Genomic DNA, 8,730 nt, shown 5'->3' with positions numbered 1-8,730 from the left:
GTCACTGAAAGCAAATAGCTATAAAATGAGAATATTTATGAAACTGTCTGTGTGTGTTTCTCTCTCTCAGTCTCTGTCTGTCTGTCTGTCTGTCTGTCTGTCTGTCTGTCTGTCTGTCTGTCTGTTGTGTCTGTCTGTCTGTCTGTCTGTCTGTCTGTCTGTGTCTCTCTCTCTCTCTCTCTCTCTCTCTCTCTCTCTCTCTCTCTCTCTCTCTCTCTCTCTCTCTCTCTCTCTCTCTCTCTCTCTCTCTCTCTCAACACATATAAGCACTCGGTATCTTTTTTCTAGAGATTAGAGATTCATTGTTATGTTCCACATTAGGATTACTATGCAGGCCACCCTCTTAGGTTTGAAAATGTCAAGAAAACGGTTAATTTAAAATGTCATCTCCTAACTTAACAGATTAAGCCAGAGGACCGAAAACAGAATAAAACAGGACTGGACAGTATGTCACTTATACAAGCTGCTTTTATTTCTAGTACAGTATGACAATTTTTATTTTGGGGGGGTGGGGGGGGTGGGTGATCCTTGACAGTGCATAAGAGCGAAAAGCGACGGCGTTTTGTTTGTAAGAGAACAGGTTGTACTACAAATGACTTGATTTATTGATATCACGTGTATGTATGACACCTAAATTAGTGTATTTGTTTATTTATTTATTTATTATTTATTATATGTGTAGATGAAGGTTAATTCATATGACTGATGCTAGGAATGTCTGAAATCTCCTTAGAAGGATATTTTGGCCCTGAGAAGGGCCGAGTTTGGTGTATACTAGGGTGGTCGATTTAGCTTATGCACGCTCTCCACGGATACGGCGAGCAAGCTGAATGTCCTTTGGCATGATGGTGACACGCTTGGCGTGGATGGCACAGAGGTTAGTGTCCTCGAAGAGACCGACCAGGTAAGCCTCGGATGCCTCCTGTAAAGCCATGACGGCAGACGACTGGAAGCGAAGATCGGTCTTGAAGTCCTGGGCAATCTCGCGCACCAGACGCTGGAAGGGAAGTTTCCTGATGAGCAACTCGGTGCTCTTCTGGTAACGACGGATCTCACGCAGGGCGACCGTTCCGGGCCTGTAACGGTGAGGCTTCTTCACACCCCCTGTGGCAGGAGCAGACTTGCGTGCTGCCTTGGTGGCCAGCTGCTTACGAGGAGCCTTGCCTCCCGTGGACTTGCGAGCAGTCTGCTTGGTGCGAGCCATGGTGAACAACTGTGGTTTGTGATGGCCGGCGCCGAAAAATTTTTGCTTATATACGCCGTCTCGAGGCGCTTGCTCGAGCGCCATTGGCTGCTCGACTCGCCTACGTCACCCCGTTGCCCCTCCCCTCCTTCCTCTGGCTGCAGCCAACAGGCGGCTCACCTCAATCACTATTATCGCTGATTTTGCTCTATTTTTTGGATTTGTGCAAAAGTCATTTCACAGGGACGTGAAACAGACGAGTAGGCAACTGCAGTTTTGAAAGCGTTGTGAGAAAGCCGTGTCTATTCGACCACAAGCGTAAAGTAAGGGCAGGCAGGAGTTGCAATGCTACTAGTACGTCCGCTTGATGGGATATAGTCGGGAAATCGTGCGGGCATTCGTCAATTCGATTCACACAACTACAACACCATGACTGGACGCGGCAAGGGAGGCAAGGGACTCGGAAAGGGTGGCGCCAAGCGTCATCGTAAGGTGCTACGTGACAACATCCAGGGCATCACCAAGCCCGCTATTCGTCGCTTAGCTCGTCGTGGCGGCGTCAAGCGTATTTCGGGTCTCATCTACGAAGAGACCCGTGGCGTCCTGAAGGTGTTCCTCGAGAACGTCATCCGTGATGCTGTAACCTACACGGAACACGCCAAGAGGAAGACCGTCACTGCCATGGACGTGGTGTACGCTCTGAAGCGCCAGGGTCGTACCCTCTACGGATTCGGCGGATAAGAGCTTGGCTAATCCATCGATTCCACCCACCACCACCTCAAAACGGGACCTAATTAGGTCCCTATACTTTTTTACTGAAGGGCTTAATAGACGATAACATAAATTGTTTTGATATCAGCTAGCACATTGGGTCTTATGAAATCTATTTTTTATCCTCGCATGCTTAAAGGGACTCTGATTGGGGGGGGGGGGGGGAAGGTTTGTTACGTTATATACTAGCAGAGCAGGATCATGGTGGGGGGGGGGGGGGGGTGTGAGGGGGAGAGAGAGAGAGAGAGATCTTTCCCAACTCTTCCTTTTTACATGAGTGAGCTACCCGTTTTATTCATTTTATCCTTCTCAGAGCTGTTTTGATAGTATCCAAATGATGGTAAATGAAAAGGGAGGACACGAATATCTACCCAGAATTCAGGACTGGCAATCGATATGCATGTTTGAGTGAGAATCTTTTTCTCTCTCAACTTAGGTATACGTTTATGTCGTACCTAAAAGCGAGAACCACACTATTGGGACAAGTATGCAAGGCCCAATTTTCCTAACAAGCACAGTTAATTTTGTTATTTTCGAACATTTCTTTCCAAATTGGTTTATCCAATTAACAGTATTATATTAAGATCATGAATTGCTGGGTTAGGTTAGGTTAGCTTAGCTTAGGTTAGGTTAGCTTAGCTTAGCTTGGGTTAGCTTAGGTTAGGTTAGGTTAGCTTAGCTTGGGTTAGCATAGGTTAGGTTAGGTTTGATTACATTTCTATGTTAGATTTAACTCAAATTCAAAACAATTGCCAGTCATTCGGCTTGTTAGTCAACTTGCCTCTAATAGGGGCAATTTGTCTAACAAGACTATTTAGTTTTGTGTGTATATATATATATATATATATATATATATATATATATATATATATATATATATATATATATATTATTATTATTATAGCTTCAAGACTCTGAACCAATATAGAAGCATCAAGAGGAAGTGCTTGTGTTATGGGCCAATAGGCCTTCTGCAGTTACTTCCATTCTTATGTTTTTATTCCCATTGGTTCGTGTTTTATCTTGTGTAAATGTCAATCACCTTACCCAAAACTTTGGTACCATATCACCTCACCCATGTATATATATATATATATATATATATATATAATATATATATATATATAATATATATGTATATTATATATATATATAATATAGATGTATATATATTATATATATATATAATATATATATATATATATATATATATATATATAATATAGATGTATATTATATATATATATATATATATATATATATATATATATATATATATATATATATATATATATATATATATATATAATATACAGAGTAAATCTACCCCAAAAGTAATGATTTATTTGTCTACAAAACTAAACTCTTTTTTGGAATCATATGAGGCCCCTCCACTGAGGGGGGAGGCCTGGATGTTTATTGTCATGTGTATTCATGCTGCTTGCATGTCGTCGTTTATTTTGCCTTTGTTGTTTTTTTGACAGCTTTCTTTGCCTTGGGTGGTTTGGGAGATTTTGAAGCTCTCTTTATTTTGGGCTTTTTGTTCCCAACAACAAGCTGCTGCTGCTGCTGCTGCTTCTTTTTCAAGGCTGTAGGTGGTTTGTTGCTTGTGGCGGCTTTCTTGGGAGTTACCACGGCCTTCTTTGCTGCTGTAGATGGTTTCTTGGTTGTGGTGGCTTTCTTGGGAGTTAGAACGGCCCTCTTCTCTGCTACGGCCAGCTTGAATGATCCACTAGCTCCACTTCCCTTGGTCTGAACAAGAATGCCGTCAGCCACTGCTTTCTTGAGAAATCTTCGGATGTAAATGGCGATCTTGGCAGCCTCGACTTTGTTGTTGGCAACAACGTACTTCTTGATTGCTTGTAGAGACGAGCCCTTACGGTCTTTGAGTGCTGCGACCGCGGCTAGAACCATTTGACTAGTTTTCGGGTGAGCAACCTGGACGCGAGGTTTCCTGGTGGTGGCCACCACAGCAGCAGCAGCCGCAGCCTTCTTGGTAGGCTTTGCTTCTACCATGATGATGATGAACCAACCAAGGTGATGAGAGACGCTCAGACAGTCACGGGGGAATGATGCTGCCGCCGCTTGAGCCGAACCTATTTATGTGCCGGCACGGTACAGAAGCTGCAACCTGGCAACTCGTCCACCAATCACGACGGTTGGTTTTACGGCTCCGAAACCTGGATCCCATATCTTCTCTAAAATAGAAGCATTTGTTCATGTTCTTTGTAAAAGTATCATAAAGCAGGACAGATGAGACAAATATCATAAAAACTGAAGAGCAGATGAGCACACACATGTTTGTATTACAAAAGAAAATCCACAAATTCATTAGAAATTGGCAGGGCAGGCTGAGGAAGTAGGTAGATGTAAAATGTCTGTAAATGGCGAAAGAACATAAACCCAAGACTGAATAAACGATGTTAAATATCCATGCCAAGGAGACAAAAATATGTTAGGATACAATTACCATTAAGACACCACAAGCAGGTCCGTATCCTGCCGCGATGACTTAAAAGAGTTGGTTATTAGCCACAATGTGTAGGCAGTCTCATGCCAACGGCCATACCACGTTGAGAACACCGCTTCTCGTCCGATCAGCGAAGTTAAGCAACGTTGGGTTTGGTTAGTACTTGGATGGGTGACCGCCTGGGAACACCAAATGCTGTTGGCAATAATGTTTTTTGTTTTGTTTTGTTTTGTTTCGTTTGTTTTTGTTTGAATGGCTGGCTCCACGGGAAATTCACGGAGTTGTGTGGAATAAGGCCTGGTAAAATGAATTAATATGTATGTCATGTTTAAAACAAACTCGCTTAATATAGATATTGTGTGAGGCTTTATACAAAAACAAACAACCAAAACAAAACATGTTGTATATATATATATATATAGCTTAATCCGGGTTTGAACTCGCAACTCCAAGAATACGCATCACTTATATACACTTTACCACTGGACCACTGCTGCAGGACACTAGCTTGATGCTGAGGTATCAATTTAATGACGTAAATGCCATTTCCACAAATAAATGATAATTAAAAAGTATTTGTATGTACAAATCTTTTCTGTTTAAAAGGCTACAATATCAGTTACTGATATAATTTGTGTTAATGTTTCTATACCCACAAGAAGGCATATTTTTGCTTATATGTAAAGGGTACGGAGAAGGAATCCACAGACCATCATTCCCCTCCCCTTCCCCCCCCCCCCCCCCCCACCCCCAACTCCCACCTACTACCACCACCACCACCACCACCACCACCAATCACCACCAATCACCACCAATCACCACCACCAATCACCACCACCACATCTAACCGAAAACCCCCTAACACATCAACCCTCCCCCCAATCAACAGGCGAAATAATAACCCTCAAATGCCTGCCTGCCTGCCTGCCTGCAAGCCAATACTAACGGTCTTCTCAGAAAGAAAATCTCTTTGTATCTGTATTACTTGATGAAATGTATGATTCTAATAATGAAAATAAATTTTGATGTCGGTTGTATGAGCATAATGACCAATATGCACATGATATGAATGAATTAAATAGTGTAGTTTTAAGTAATTAGGTTGTAGACACATTAAGCGGATATGATATTTGACGCGTCCAGAACTGGTGATTTTTGGTTTAGTTTTAAATGCACCACCACCACCACCACCACCACCACCATTGCTTCCCCAGAGCCTAATTAAGGACCGGTAAAAGGAGTCAATATGTATGTCATCTATAAAACCAAAGAATGAATAAAAAAACACACACAAACCTACATAATAGTATTAGGAAGATTGTATGGCAAAAAAAAAAAAGTATTATTCCCATTGGGTCGTTTGAACTCGCGACTTCCAAAACACCAGCCACACACCTTACAACCCAGCCACCATAGAGTTGGTATAATTGTGCAACTTTAGTTATAAAAGTAAAGTTTTCTCACATTGTATTGATAACTTAAAGGATTTTTTTTTTTTTTTGCATGTACAAATCTTATTGTCTGTTCTATGAAAAGGCTTGATGTAAATTATGTATTTTTTGAATGATTGAATTGTAGGCACATTAAGCGGATTCGATATTTGATATATCCAGAAAAGGCGATTTATGTTCAGTTTTAAAATGCATCACCGTTAACGCTAAAGGACTGGTAAAATGACTCGATGTTTGTCATTTTTAAAATAAACACTAAAACAAGGCCCTTAACATATATAATGTTTGAATATAAATTGAATGCATATAAATACAAAGTGGGAGGGCTGGCTGGCTGGCTGGCTGGCTGGCTGGCTGGCTGGCTGGCTGGCTGGCTGGCTGGCTGGCTGGCTGGCTGGCTGGCTGCTGCCTGGCTGCCTGCCTGCCTGCCTGCCTGCCCTGCCTGCCTGCCTGCCTGCCTGCCTGCCTGGCTGCCTGCCTGCCTGCCTGCCTGCCTGCCTGCCTGCCTGCCTGTGCCTGCCTGCCTGCCTGCCTGCCTGCCTGCCTGCTGCCTGTCTGGCTGCCTGGCTGCCTGGCTGCCTGCCTGCCTGCCTGCCTGCCTGCCTTGCCTTGCCTTGCCTTGCCTTGCCTTGCCTTGCCTTGCCTTGCCTTGCCTTGCCTTGCCTTGCCCTGCCCTGCCTTGGCTGCAGCTGGCTGGCTGGCTGGCTGGCTGGCTGGCCGTAAATCAACTCTTAACAACACCACACCACACCACACCATCACTCATCACCCATCACCCACCACCGGCCCCAGTCTCCCAGCCTCTCTTATATACCCGAGCAGGCCCTTTAAATTATTTGAATTGTTGCACTTCGGCCAATGGCAGGCACGATCGCTGCTGCTCAAACATATTCTGGTTCACAAGTATTATATATATATATATATAATATATATATTATATATATATATATATATATATATATATATATATATATATATATATATATTCATGAAACACATTAAAACCTTGATCATTTATTCATTCATTACGTCTAGTGAAGAATTGCTTTTGTTCATTTGTATGATTAAAAATGGATAGAATATGAATTCCTCGCTTAAAGTAAAATATAAAATATATATTGGATTTATATGATTGGTTAATATTCCAAGTGATGCTGAATATCCCCTATAATTTTGTTTTGTTTGTTTGTTATGTACACATTCCAAATGAAATCAATATAAATGTTATTATTAATGTTTGAAAGTTGATTGTCTACTTGAATCTCTCTATTAAAGTGTGTGTGGCTCCGGATGGAGCCTGGTTATGGTATTTGTCGCGGTGGGTGGCAGAAGTGCTTACTTCTTCTCTGTCTTCTTTGGCAAAAGAACTGCCTGAATGTTTGGAAGAACACCTCCCTGTGCAATGGTTACGCCAGACAGAAGTTTGTTGAGTTCTTCGTCGTTGCGGATGGCCAACTGCAAGTGACGTGGGATGATACGGGTCTTCTTGTTGTCACGTGCGGCGTTACCGGCGAGCTCGAGAACTTCGGCAGCGAGGTATTCCATGACGGCTGCCAGGTAGACAGGAGCGCCAGCACCGACGCGTTCGGCGTAGTTGCCCTTACGCAGCAGACGGTGAATTCTGCCCACGGGGAACTGAAGTCCGGCCCTGCTGGAGCGAGACTTTGACTTGCCCTTCACTTTGCCTCCCTTGCCGCGTCCTGACATTGCTGCTGCTGTTGTGGGTTTGTGGTGTTTTAATGCCGGCCCGCAGATCGAGCTTCGTGTTATATACCCCGCTCAGGATCAAGGGAGTCCGCCACTGACCAATCAGCGCGCTCCGCCACGCGACCCGCTCTGAGCTGAGTCGCGAGCGGGATATAAAAGGAAAGCTCGACTCGCGCAAAAGTTCATTATTGTATCGCAACGCCAGCCAGCACGAGCATCATCATGCCACCCAAGGCATCTGGAAAGGCTGCCAAGAAGGCCGGAAAGGCCCAGAAGGCCATTGCCAAGGGCGATAAGAAAAAGAAGCGCAGGAGGAAGGAGAGCTACAGCATCTACATCTACAAAGTGCTGAAGCAGGTCCACCCCGACACTGGTATCTCTTCCAAAGCCATGTCGATCATGAACTCGTTCGTGAACGACATCTTCGAGCGCATCGCCGCCGAGGCTTCTCGCCTGGCCCACTACAACAAGCGTTCCACCATTACCAGTCGGGAGATCCAGACGGCTGTAAGGCTCCTGTTGCCCGGAGAACTGGCCAAGCACGCCGTCTCTGAGGGCACTAAGGCCGTCACCAAGTACACCTCCTCCAAGTAAACGGCTTACTTACTGCCCTGTGGTGGTGGCTTGGCCTCAAACCAACAAACTCGGCTCCATTGGAGCCACACTTTAATTTCTAAAGAGATTGTGAGTGTTAGACACCAATACTATTATAACAAAAACCTCTGTCACTGAAAGCAAATAGCTATAAAATGAGAATATTTATGAAACTGTCTGTGTGTGTTTCTCTCTCTCAGTCTCTGTCTGTCTGTCTGTCTGTCTGTCTGTCTGTCTGTCTGTCTGTCTGTCTGTCTTGTCTGTCTGTCTGTCTGTCTGTCTGTCTGTCTGTCTGTGTCTCTCTCTCTCTCTCTCTCTCTCTCTCTCTCTCTCTCTCTCTCTCTCTCTCTCTCTCTCTCTCTCTCTCTCTCTCTCTCTCTCTCTCTCTCAACACATATAAGCACTCGGTATCTTTTTTCTAGAGATTAGAGATTCATTGTTATGTTCCACATTAGGATTACTATGCAGGCCACCCTCTTAGGTTTGAAAATGTCAAGAAAACGGTTAATTTAAAATGTCATCTCCTAACTTAACAGATTAAGCCAGAGGACCGA

General features: G+C 43.8%; 1 non-coding gene across 1 annotated transcript; it reads left to right on the top strand.

Moving 5' to 3' along the window:
• The first annotated feature begins 4,509 nt into the window (after positions 1 to 4,509).
• On the top strand, positions 4,510 to 4,628 carry LOC138362130 (5S ribosomal RNA). The gene has a single exon (XR_011227429.1). It is a non-coding gene; the product is annotated as a 5S ribosomal RNA (ribosomal RNA).
• The last annotated feature ends 4,102 nt before the right edge of the window (positions 4,629 to 8,730 follow it).

Source organism: Procambarus clarkii, unplaced genomic scaffold (assembly GCF_040958095.1).
Source record: "Procambarus clarkii isolate CNS0578487 unplaced genomic scaffold, FALCON_Pclarkii_2.0 HiC_scaffold_1264, whole genome shotgun sequence".
Classification (NCBI taxonomy): Eukaryota; Metazoa; Arthropoda; class Malacostraca; order Decapoda; family Cambaridae; genus Procambarus; species Procambarus clarkii.
Note: the sequence above shows the minus strand (reverse complement) of the source record. Positions and strands in the feature narration are given on the sequence as shown.